Source organism: Bos indicus x Bos taurus, chromosome 8 (assembly GCF_003369695.1).
Source record: "Bos indicus x Bos taurus breed Angus x Brahman F1 hybrid chromosome 8, Bos_hybrid_MaternalHap_v2.0, whole genome shotgun sequence".
Lineage (NCBI taxonomy): Eukaryota > Metazoa > Chordata > Mammalia > Artiodactyla > Bovidae > Bos > Bos indicus x Bos taurus.
In genome coordinates, this window is record NC_040083.1 from 42,582,401 (window position 1) to 42,595,426 (window position 13,026).

General features: G+C 40.9%; 1 non-coding gene across 1 annotated transcript; it reads right to left on the reverse strand.

The window, feature by feature from the left end:
• Nucleotides 1–1,563: 1,563 nt before the first annotated feature.
• On the reverse strand, nucleotides 1,564–1,635 carry TRNAE-UUC. The gene has a single exon. It is a non-coding gene; the product is annotated as a tRNA-Glu (tRNA).
• Nucleotides 1,636–13,026: the final 11,391 nt, after the last annotated feature.

The following is a 13,026-nucleotide window of genomic DNA, read 5'->3' on the forward strand; positions in this document are numbered from 1 at the left end:
GAAGTGAAGAATTTGGTATGTTTACTTTTGTAAGAGGTGGCTGGTACGAGGGCAGATGATAGAGAGATGAGAGAAAACATTCGACAAGTAGCCTTTATCTGTATGGGCTTCCCATGTGGCCTAATGGTAAAGAATTCACCTACCAACACAGGAGTTGCGAGAGATGTGGGTTCAGTCCCTAGGTGAGCAAGTACCCCTGGAGAAGGAAATTGCAAACCACGCCAGTATTCTTGTCGGGAGAATCCCATGGACAGAGAAGCCTTGCAGGATACAGTCCATGTGGTCACAAAGAGTCAGACCCCTGATGCATTAGCATTATGTGGGATGCCATTAGCAGGGGCAACAATGAGATTCCTTCAGGAAGGCTCTGGTGTAGCATGTATATTTTGACTAGCTGAAGTTAAGGTAAGGATAAGCAGTATGGTAGGTGTGACTCTGTATTTGTAGCAAAGAAGCAAGGTGTTTAGCCTAAGTGTGTTTGCCCCAGAAAGCAGAGCTTGAGTCAAAGGCTTGTGTACAGCAATCTGAGGGAACAGGTGTTGGGGACTGGAAAAATTGAATAGGGAGGGTGGAAACATTGGTACAAAGATATGTTATTGAACTGATCACCAACTGGGTAGCTGAAGTTCCATCTTACTGGAATTCTGAAACGCCATGTAGAATTCTCCTTATAATTAGGCATTTGAGGGATCATAGAAGATGGAAGTGTTTATGCATGACACTCATCCTCCACTAGCCCAGGTTTTACACCTGGGAGTATGTTTCCCTAAATAAATTAAAATAATAATAATAATAATAAAAGAAATACTTAGAATGAGAGAAGCCCCTGACAGAAAATGAGATTTCTAGTGTAGCTGAGGCTACATGCTCTCAGGTCTTACTTGTAAAGGTGGTTCTTACATTAACAACTGGAGTGAAATGTCCAGAGGATATGAGGTGGGTAGAAGAAGTGCTTGCTGCAGTGTCTGATACTCTGTTTTGTGGATTCCCAGAAACACCTGAGGGACAGGGTGGCTTTGAAGAGTGATCCGATATGAGCAAGTGGATAAGAATAACATTAGAACTTGAAGTGTAACCATCAGTGTGACATTATTTGTTTTCTGGCTTTAGAGGACTAAATTATTCTATTTATACTTATATTTGTCTTTTTGCAACTTTTTATTTTATATTGAAGTACAGGTGATTAGCAATGTTAGGTTAGCTTCAGGTGTACAGCAAAGCGATTCAGTTATACATGTACACATATCTATTCTTTTTCAAACTCTTTTTTTCCCATTTGGTTATATAATATTAAGTAGAGTTCCCTGTGCTATAGAGTAGGTCCTGTTTGGTTATATCTTTTAAATATAGCAGTAGTGGGAGGGATATCTAAGGAATTTGGGACTAACGTGTATATTTGCCTTTTGTAAGGGCTCAACCCCAATAGGATGCTGGGAAAAGGCAAGTTTGGAGATGAAAGTGGTTCTCAGTCATCTTTAGTGATGGACCTGCACCAGAGAGGTGAGTGTATCTTTCATGAATTTTTTTTGGCGGGACCCAGTGGTGTGGCTTATGGGATTTTAGTTCCCCAACCAGGGATTGAACCTGGGCCACAGGAGTGAAAGTGCCGAGTCCTAACCACTAGACCACTGGGAAACTCCCAGAGGTGAGTGTATCTTGAGAGTACGACCCTCAACCCCTGTAAAACATCCAGATAACTCCAAAAATCATACTGAACTTTAGTTTTGACAGGAGAACACAAACCGCGAGTTGTGAATAGAAAACAGAAGAGAACTGGACAGTCTGAGCAGAGTCTCTCCAAAAGCATAAATTTGCAGAGAGTATTTGGCATCTCTTTGGAAGGACTGATGCTAAAGCTGAAACTCCAGTACTTTGGCCACCTCATGCGAAGAGTTGACTCATTGGAAGACTCTGATGCTGGGAGGGATTGGGGGCAGGAGGAGAAGGGGATGACAGAGGATGAGCTGGCTGGATGGCATCACTGACTCGATGGACGTGAGTCTGGGTGAACTCCGGGAGTTGGTGATGGACAGGGAGGCCTGGCATGCTGTGATTCATGGGGTCGCAGAGAGTCAGACATGACTGAGCGACTGAACTGAACTGATTTGGCATCTCTTGAGGAATGTTGATCTTTTCAATGAGTATTCCTGGTTAGTGAAACCATCTCTGCTACAATGGCCACAGACTGAAGAGGCAACCGCAGGAGCCACTGAAAGCAATCAGATACGGTGACAGGAAGGCAGACCATGCAGTGGATGTGGCAGCTTTCCATGCTACTCTCTCATTGCCTCGGAACCTTGATTTATGTTCCCAGCACTGAAGGACGTTATCATATGACTCCTTTGCATCCTGCCTCTTTTGTGGCAGGAGTCATTTCTGAGTATGTCCAAATAAGTGTTATACTGTACAATGCTTTCTAATAGTAGACACTTACCACTGAATCAGTAAAATATCTTGAGAAATTATCATCTATCATTTCTCTTTGTTTTATATTCTTCCTATTCTATGTACAAGCATGTATCACAGCTGGTTCTGTGAATATTATCTCAAGGGTGGGGTGCGTGTTGTGCATACTTGTATAAGAGAGAATTCTCATAGGGAATAGAAATAGTCTACAAGATTCTTTGCAGTTGTATTTAGTTAAGATGAGGTCATATTGAATTCAAGTTCCTAATCCAAAAACTGATACCCTTAAAAAAGAGAAATTAGACACACAGAGGGGGAAGACAGTTATGCAAAGACAAAGGCAGAAATTCCTAATGCAATTGCAAGCCAAGGAACACCAAGCGTTGCCAGCTTCTATCAGAATCTGCAAGAGTCAATAAAGCACCCTTCCTTAGATCCTTCAGGGAGAACCTGGCCCTGGTGACATCTGATTTCAGACCCCTAGCTTCTATAACTGTGAGGAAGTAAATTTCTGTTGTTCTACCACACTCAGTTTGTTACTTTGTTACAGTAGCCCTAGGACACTAGAGAAGAGGGGAGTGAGGAGGGAGATCTGTGACTGTTATTCTCCAAGAGAATAGCTGAGAAGAGGTATGTCTTTCAGACATAGGATTTTCAGAGAGAACCAATAGGAAAGATGGAGAGATACTGATTTATTATAAGGGATTTGGCTTATACAATTATGGAAGCTTACAAGTCTCGAGATCTGTAAGCTGAAGACCCAGAAGAGCTGATGTTTCAGTTTGAGTCTAATAGCATTAAAATAAAAACCTAAGTCCCCATGTATTATATGACAGGGTTGTGGAGAAAATGGGGGGCAATCCTCATGTGCTATTAGTGGGGATGTAAATTGGTATAGCCACTGTGGAAAGCAATATGGAGGATCCTCAAAAAATTAAAAATAGAACTGTCACATGATCCAGCAATCCCACTCCTGGGTATACATCTGAAGAAGAGAAAAACACGAGTTGAAAAAGAATGCAGCCCAATGTTCACTGCAGAATTATTTACACTAGTCAAGATATGTAGGCAACCTAAGTGTCCCTCAACAGATGAATGAATAAAGAGGATGTGATGTATACACACAATGGAATATTTTTCAGCCATTAAAAAAAGGATAAAATTTTTACCATTTGTGACAATATGGATGAACCCAGAGGCTATTATACTTAGTGGAAAGCCAGACAGAAAGACAAATACTATAATCTTTCACTTATACGTGAAATCTGAAAAATAAAACAAATAAACAATTAAAACAGAGAGAGAGAGATTCACAGACACAGAGGAAAAACTAGTGGTTACCAGAGGAGAAATGGGTTGGGGAGGGGCACAACTCCTATGTCTAAAAGAAATAAGTTACAAGGATGTAATGTACAGCATGGGGAATATAGTCAATATTTTTATAATAACTTTGTATAGTTAACTAAAAGTATTGATTTATGTCATACACCTGAAACTAACATAATATTATAAGTCAACTATAATTCAATTTTTTTAAAAGAAAACTAAAATCAAATAAAATCAAATGCTGTTTCCTAACTTGAAAGGCAGTCAGGCAGGAGGAGTTCCCCTTACTTCCAGGAGGGTTAGCCTTTTTGTTTTATTCAGGTCTTCAACTGACTGGATGAGGCCCATCCAAATGAGGAAGGAGAATCTGCTTTACTTGGCCTACTGATTCAAATGTTAATCTCATCCAAAAACACTCTCACTTGCATACCCAGAAAAATGTTTGATCAGATGTCTGGGGAGCCCCTATTCCAGTGAAATTGACACATAAAAGTAACCATCACAGTCCTGCTTCCTGGCAGGAGTAGAATGCAGACAGCAAGTCTCTGGTAAGCAAAGTTCAGAGGTGAATGAAATGGAGGAGATATTTACCCAAGATACTTAGATATGAACAGGAAGCTATAGAGAGCTGTCATCCTGAATGGGCCACATGGATCTGGCTTGAATGTTTCAACCATAACCAGGGCCAACCAAGACATAATGCCATCCTACTTCTTTTCTGCAAAGCTTTGGCAACACATGAGCTTCCAAAACCTGACATGATGCTAACTGAAGTTATTTCTCACAAGCTCAGCATATGAGAGCTGAAACTTTTCTGTTAGTTTCTAGAATAGAAAGAGATGAGAGAGTTCTCAGACACATGTGTCAGTTATCTGAGATTTATACTCTCTCTATAAAGCAATCTCTGGCAAAATAAAATGGGAAAGGGCAACCCAAAAAAACACCCAAGAGCATTTAAAAAGCCCTGTCACACAGAACCTATTTTAGTGAATGTCAGACTACAACTGGATACCTGGCCATTTAATTCTCAAGAAATAGAAGTTTCTCTGCACAACCCACAGCCCTGATTGCACACAGGGCTACTGCTGCTGCTGCTGCTGCTAAGTCGCTTCAGTCGTGTCCGACTCTGTGTGACCCCATAGACGGCAGCCCACCAGGCTCCCCCCGTCCCTGGGATTCTCCAGGCAAGAACACTGGAGTGGGTTGCCATTTCCTTCTCCAATGCATGAAAGTGAAAAGTGAAAGTGAAGTCGCTCAGTTGTATCCGACTCTTAGTAACCCCATGGACTGCAGCCTACCAGGCTCCTCCATCCATGGGATTTTCCAGGCAAGAGTACTGGAGTGGGGTGCCATTGCCTTCTCCAACACACAGGGCTACTAGCAAGCATCTTTGGTTCTGCTACTTGATATTAATGGAAGGATTTCCTGCGTTTTGCTGTGAGGGTTTCTGCTGCCACTGCCAAGATCACCCAAGAAATGAGGCCTTCAGAGAGGGAAACTCTAGGGACATGCATATCCAGCTCTACAAACCCTCCAAGTACTAAGTGCATCAAACTCGTTATATTGTATGACACCTCTTTATCATGATCTCCCAGGAAATAAACTTATCCTGAATATAAAAGGTAGAGAAATGTTCAATCTTGACCATGTAATGGAATGACTATAGAATGGGGGTGCTTATAAAGATGCTGAGGCCAGCAGGTTGGGACCTAAGATTCAGTTCCTGCTGCATTGATTCAGTCATGAAGAGTATCCCCAGGATTAAAAAGCACAAGGATGCAGAGCCTTTTGGAAACTCTTTAGGCAGGAGGGAAACGCTGAGTGAGTGGCTGCTTTTCTGAACAATTTCCATCCCTGTTGATGGTGAGGGTTCCTGGAAAAATATGGGATCTGGTGTCAGGAAGGCTGGGGTTTGAATTCCAACCCAGCCACTTACAGGGACTCTAGGCAAGTTATTTAACCTCTTGGTTCTCAAAAGGAATAGTGTTCTTACCCACATCTTTGTCTTCAGCTCAATTCAGAATTACACTTCTAATTAGGACTTTATATTCTGGCAAGAGCAAGCCACTTTGGGGACCATTTTCCTAAAATGGCCCAGGGCTCCAGTCCATCAGCAATTACTAACCTGACTGAGGTTTCAACAGCAAATGGGTCTTTAGAAAGAAAATTAATAAAGGAATTATTTAATAAGTTAATGAGTGAGTGAATAAAGGAAAGAATATGGACAGATGAGAGAAACACGGGAAAAAGAAAAAGGATATGGAAGTATTTACTGGCTTTTCTCAAGCGAGATTCTTAATAAGAGACAGTCAACTGCCTGTGGCTTCTGAGACCATAAATTGTGGTCACTTCTAATCTGAAACACTCTTGAAAGGCTATTGCAAATATGATTCTCTGTCACTGCAGTGACTGGGGTTACCTGGGGAAATCACACTTTTGCAGTGCATATGAAGGAAACCAGAGACACTGATAAAGGACTAATGAACGGCGGGTTCTGAGCCTATGAGCAGGGGCTACAGAAGACCTGGCTTTTCAGAACAAGCTTCTCTGACCCTCAGTGGCCATCTGAGAAGGTGACCCTCAGGCCATAGAGCACAGCTTCCAACTGCCTTGTGTTAGAGAATCTTCTAATGCTCACCCCTCATGATAATGAAGAGACAGTCCCCGTGATGTTAGTATGCCATCACTCACCTCCACACACTTAAACCATCACTCACTTATTCTCTGATTTAGGGACTACTGGAGTCAGAAGAGTGCTCAGAGAACATCCCACTCAGCATCATATTACAGAGGAAGGGCTGGAGGTCTGAACTGACTCGGACAACTTCCTTTTCCTTTCTTGTTCTGTTTCTGACAGGCATGATCCGGCTTCAATCTTGCCATTTTACATCACCCTCACTACTCAGATGGCCATGAGGAGACAACATCGACAATAATTAGGATGTAAATGTCAAAGTTAGGTGGAGCTTAAGATGTCTCTCGGGTTATTCATTCATTCCCATTCCTCTGAGGAAGGATATTTACTGATGCTCCTTAATACGCAGTTTCTCATCTCCTAAACTCAGATTTACAGAAAGATAACAAAGACCTGGTTGGTCGGTATTTATGAAGAGCTTTGACAAATGGTATGGGTTTTGGATCTTCACAAGGATGCTGTGTGGTAGGTAGGACATGTAGATTTCCATTTTTCAGGCAGATACAATCCGAGAGAGGCTACATTTAGACATGCCATTTTCAATCCCGTGGGAGTCATCTGTTGGTGTTCTTTGCTTTCTTATCTGAGGAAACCCATAGAGTCACCTAGAAGCAACATGAAAGCTGTCTTTTCTTTTTATAAACCTTTCCTTAAACTTACATGGGCTTCCCAGGTGGCTCAGTGGTAAAGAATCCGCCTGCCAACAAGAGACATGAGTTTGGTCCCTGGGTTGGGAAGATCCCCTGGAGAAGGAAATGGCAACCCACTTCAATATTCTTGCCTGGGAAACCCCATGGACAGAGGAGCCTGGTGGGCTACAGTTTGTGGAGTCACAAAGAGTCATATATGACTTAGTGACTAGACAAAACTAATAACAAGCTTATGTAGAGCTAGTCAGCCCCCGGCTTTCCTTCTGTTTTCACAAACTGATAGCATCTCCCAGATAAAGACATGTTCCCAAGTCATATTGCTGATACCGCACACACACGACCAACTGGTACTGGTCACCATAAATCCTTTCTCAGATAATATAAGATGGATAAAAGTAAAACAAAGTAGGTGATTTGAATGTAAAAGCAACTGCCTTCTGTGTTTGCTCCCATCACATTCACAAAGTCTTTCACAGAAAAATACCTGCAATTAAGTGATGCTGATAAAGTATTGGATTGCAATTTACTACCTCTTACTCATATTCATATAGCACTTAAATGAATACTTCTTTTTTTCCCTGCTATTACTCCCATTTTATAGATGAGGAGATTGAGCTTCAATGAGTTTAGGTGAAATGGATTTCCTATGGTTTCCTATCAGCTCTGTGCATAGGTGTTCCACAAGCATTTGCTGAATTGAAGAGCATTTACTTCTATATCTTTTTTTGTACTTAATATTAGAATTAATGGTTGAGCAAATTTTTTTTTTTTCTTTCAGAGAAGTGCACACCACGGTAACGTGCCTCTGGGAATGCAAATAGCCCACTCGATGTATTAGGCAACCATAAACAAATGGAGATCTGCACAGATGTAATTAAGAATAGAAAATACAAGCCTATGTGCAGGACCATGATTTACAGTCAAATTCACCTGCCTTGAAAGCTCATATTAGATTGCTCCTTGTTTGATTATCAAGTTGGTGTTTCAATGCAAAGCATATGCTCACAGGCCCCCAGGTTTGCTGGGCTTATGAATTAGCTAATAACTTTGAAATGAACCTTTTAAGGGAGGATTGGTTTACGCCTCAGCAATGCAAACATGTGCAAGTGAAAATATATGCATCTCAACTGGTTATTTTTGTAGGGAGGACAAATGTGTAAAAATATGTTTACTAGAAAAAAATTCTGGTTTTGACTGTTTGCCAAACATTATACAAGTAATTAGTGATGTTGTTAAGTGCTCAGCAGCTCTTTTGAGACTTCTTTTTTTTTTTGGCATAATAATATGCTCCTTCTCCAATGTATAGGCACATATGATATTTTAAAATATTCATAGAACAAAGGTGCTGATTTGACTTATAAATGGGCAGCTGCTGTTGAGGCCCTCTCATTTATCCTTTTCAGGTCCTCAGACTTGTCCTGAGAATCTGGAAAAGGGAGAAGATGATGTTGTTTTCAAAACTTTGGCTTAACTTTTCCAAATCGCATGTTAAATATCCTAAAGCAGTCTTGCTGTCCACACGCCCATCTCTACCTACACTCTCTTCTCACTAGTGTGTTTAGAGAATAAAATTTCTAATGCAAAATCAGAAAGCATAAATCAAAGGGCTGGACCACCACTACATGGTTTTATTCCCCATCACTACCTCCACCCTTTCACATGACTTCTTGAAAAGCTGAAAATTACCTAAAATAAGTTTCTTCAACTCCACTTTTCAGACTCCGTGGATGTTGTTAATATAAATGAACTAGTGTCCCAACTGTAAACCTTGGGTCTTACCACCACAAGAATTCAGAATGTTTGTCAATATTATTTGCTGTTTTGGTCAAAATGAAGCAGCTGTAGGGAATCAGTAAATAAAAATACCCTCCTATGTGTAGACTTGCCGTTGTCAGTGGCATCCTAGAGAAATACATCAATTGGTCTGTCCAGCTGGAGCTCCACTAGAGGGGAGCCTGGCCATTAGAGGACCTAGGAGGAGTCACCTTGAGGACTGTGTTGTGTTGGAGTCAAGTAACAAGCACAACAGGTATGATATTTCTCATACATGGAAACAAATATTATGCCGGGGGAGGAATAATTGGCTCAAGGCAAAATGTCAACATTCAGACAGAGTTGTAAGTCAAAAATGGGCCAAGTTGTGACATTGTGATAGAGGTAAAAATCCAACATGAGGTGAAGAGTATGTCAGAGGAGCAGAAGGCAAGAATAAGGAACCACCCAAATGCGAGGCAGCCTGGATACATCCCAGAGCAGAGCACCATGGCAGACCAAAAACAGAGAGTAGATTAGACACTTCATGAAGAGAAGTGAGAGTCCCCCATTTTATACATCTAGAATCTGAGTCTGCACAATGTCCACCCAATTGACCAAAAGCTCTAGAAAGAGTGAGTCGGGCTTTACTGTGCAGACTCCCGAGTCCTGATTCTGTGAGGACCGAAATTTCATAGACCTTCCTCAACACTGCCCACTTCTAAGAAGACTGGGAAAGTAAGAAGACACGGAGTCACCAAGGGCAAGGGGAAAAGGATAGAAGCAAATGAAATGAAGCTGCGTAACATATAAGATGAGAGAGATACCATTAGAAAATAAATAATGCTTATGTTGATGAAAATCAAAAACTGCATGTGATCCCGAAGAAAAATCTTCACATCAGAATCTAAAAAAAAATATAGCCATGCAAATAAGGGCCCATTATTTTCCCCTCTGCACAGAATGACTGGCTTTGAGTTTTAACATGGGAGGAAAAGCCAGATGGCGGCAGACGGGCTTATTATAGAAAGTCCACTTGCACTGAAGTTTTCTCAGCACTTTCTGTCGTTGCTGAGTGAGGTTTTGTTTTGTTTCCTTCTTAAGTGTAGGGCAGGCAAGTACCAAAATTTGTATAAAGTCTGCAACCTTTTCATGCAAATGTTCTATTCAATACCTCCAATACATGATATATGATGCCACCACAGGAAAACTAGTGTTGCTACAGACGTTAATCATAATTATGAAAATTTTTAATTTAAATGTAGGTCTGAACACACAAAATACAGTGCATGGCCATCTGTTAGTTTTCCATCTGGGCTCATTTGCAAAATACATTCTGTTTCACTCCCCCCTTCCCCCTCTATTTATAATCTTCCCTGGAAAACAAATATGGCTAATCTATGGCATGCCAGAGCTGAAGTTAGCTATTTACAAGTGGCTTTTAATAGACATGGCTACACAGTTGAAAGCAGTAACAAACTTCTTCAAGTGTTTTTTTTCATGTGTGGGGGGTGAGACACCTTCTCAGACTTTTGTCAGTAGATTTTTCCTTTGTGAGTTCCCCATCCCAGTGTGAAAATAGTATTTTACAGCTTATCTGTAGAGAATAATGAAAAATGGAATATTACTCCGTTTCTCTCTTGCTATGATAAGAATAATGTCTAAAATTTTACATCTGTCACAGCAATATTATTCTTAATTGCCAAAAAGCAAAAATAAAAATGTCCATCAGCTGATTAATGGATAAATAAAGTGTGGATATCTATAAATTTAATATTATTCAGCCATAAAAATGTGATCCTAAAAGATGATGCTGTGAAAGTGCTGCACTCAATATGCTAGCAAATTTGGAAAACTCAGCAGTGGCCACAGGACTGGAAAAGGTCCATTTTCATTCCAATCCCAAAGAAAGGCAATGCCAAAGAATGTTTAAATGACCACACAATTGCACTCATCTCACACGCTAGCAAATAATGCTCAAAATTCTCCAAGCCAGGCTTCAACACTATGTGAACCATGGACTTCCAGATGTTCAAGATGGATTTAGAAAAGCCAGAGGAACCTGAGATCAAATTGCCAACATCCGACGGATCATTGAAAAAGCAAAAGAATTCCAGAAAAACATCTACTTATGTTTTATTGACTATGCCAAAGCCTTTGACTGTGTGGATCACTACAAATTGTGGAAAATTCTGAAAGAGATGGGAATACCAGACCACCTGACCTGCCTCCTGAGAAATCTCTATGCAGGTCAAGAAGCAACAGTTAGAACTGGACATGGAACAACAGACTGGTTCCAAATAGGAAAAGCAGTATGTCAAGGCTGTATATTATCACCCTGCTTATTTAACTTATGTGCAGAGTACATCATGAGAAATGCTGGGCTGGAAGAAGCACAAGCTGGAATCAAGATTGCCGGGAGAAATATCAACAACCTCAGATATACAGATGACACCACCCTTATGGCAGAAAGTGAAGAACTAAAGAGCCTCCTGGTGAAAGTGAAAGAGGAGAGTGAAAAAGTTGGCTTAAAGCTCAACATTCAGAAAACTAAGATCATGGCATCTGGTCCCATCACTTTATAGCAAATAGATGGGGAAACAATGGAAACAGTAATAGACTTTATTTTTGGAAGCTCCAAAATCACTGCAGATGGTGACTGCAGCCATGAAATAAAAAGACACTTGTTCTTTGGAAGAAAAGCTATGACCAACCTAGATAGCATATTGAAAAGCAGAGACATTACTTTGCCAACAAAGGTCTGTCTAGTCAAAGCTATGGTTTTTCCAGTAGTCATGCATGGATGTGAGAGTTGGGGTATAAAGAAAGCTGTGCACTGAAGAAATGATGCTTTTGAATTGTGGTGTTGGAGAAGACTCTTGCAAGTCCCTTGGGCAGCAAGGAGATCCAACAAGTCCATCCTAAAGGAAATCACTTCTGAATATTCATTGGAAGGACTGATGCTGAAGCTGAAACTCCAATACTTTGGCCACCTGATGCGAAGAAATGACTCATTGGAAAAGACCCTGATGCTGGGAAAGTCTGAAGGCAGGAGGAGAAGGAGATGGCAGAGGATGAGATGGTTGAATGGCATCACCAACTCTATGGACATGAGTGTGAGTAAGCTCTAGGAGTTGGTGATGGACAGGGAAGCCTGGTGTGCTGCAGTCCTTGGGGTCGCAAAGAGACACAACTGAGTGCCCGAACTGAACTGATGCCTGCTACAGCAGGGATAAACCTTGCAAACATTAAGTGAAAGGAGCCTGACACAAAAGGCTACATGTGGTTTGATCATGTTTGTATAAAATGCACACAGCAGCCAAACCTATAGAGACAAAATATATTAGCAGTTGCCTCATGCTGGAGGCTGGGGCTGGGGAAATGAGGAGTGACTGTTAATGGTTTGCTTTAAGGTTGATAAAGATATTCTAAAATTAGATGATAGAACTTGTGAATATGTTCAGAAATATTATATACTTTAAGCAGTAAACTTTATGAAGTATGTAAATTATATCCTAATAAATGCACTGAAAAAAATTGTAGAGCAAGACAGATGTAGAAATCATTCAGCCCATTTTTCACATCTTAAATATGGTGCAGTGAAGTTCTGGAGGGTAAAGATATTAGTTAGTTGTTCAGTGTTGAGGTTTCTAGACTTCCACTCAAGGGCTCTCATTGCCATGTAATTGTGAATGACGACAGTAACAAATTCACCTAGTGGCAAACAGTGAGGAGACTGATGAAGGAGAGATTCAAGTGGAAAGATGAATTATGAAGCTACTGCAGTGATTCCAAACCAGGTTCAGGGAAGCCTGTAAAGATGGCAGCAGTGGTAAGAACGGAGCAGTTTATCTGAATGTAGTAGATCTTTTGGAGGTAAGTTCTTTATGACTTTGTATCTGATTGACTCTGAGCGGAAACAGAGGGAAAGAATCAGCAGTGACTACAATGGTTGTGATCAAGAAAGTAGAAGCTAGAAAAGAAGGAAGATGGATTTCATTCTTAATATCAATTGGAGTCATTCACAGAACAGAGCGCAGACACTCAAGAGCAAAGTGGGTGGCAGAACTTGGATTTTGTTGAAAAGCTTAGAGCTAGAGACAATAAAGGGAGCTGACTGGTGGCAGGGGCAGTGAAAGCACTGAAAGCGTGCAGGAGCTGTTGGAGAGTGAGAAGCGGAGACTGAGAAAGTGACAC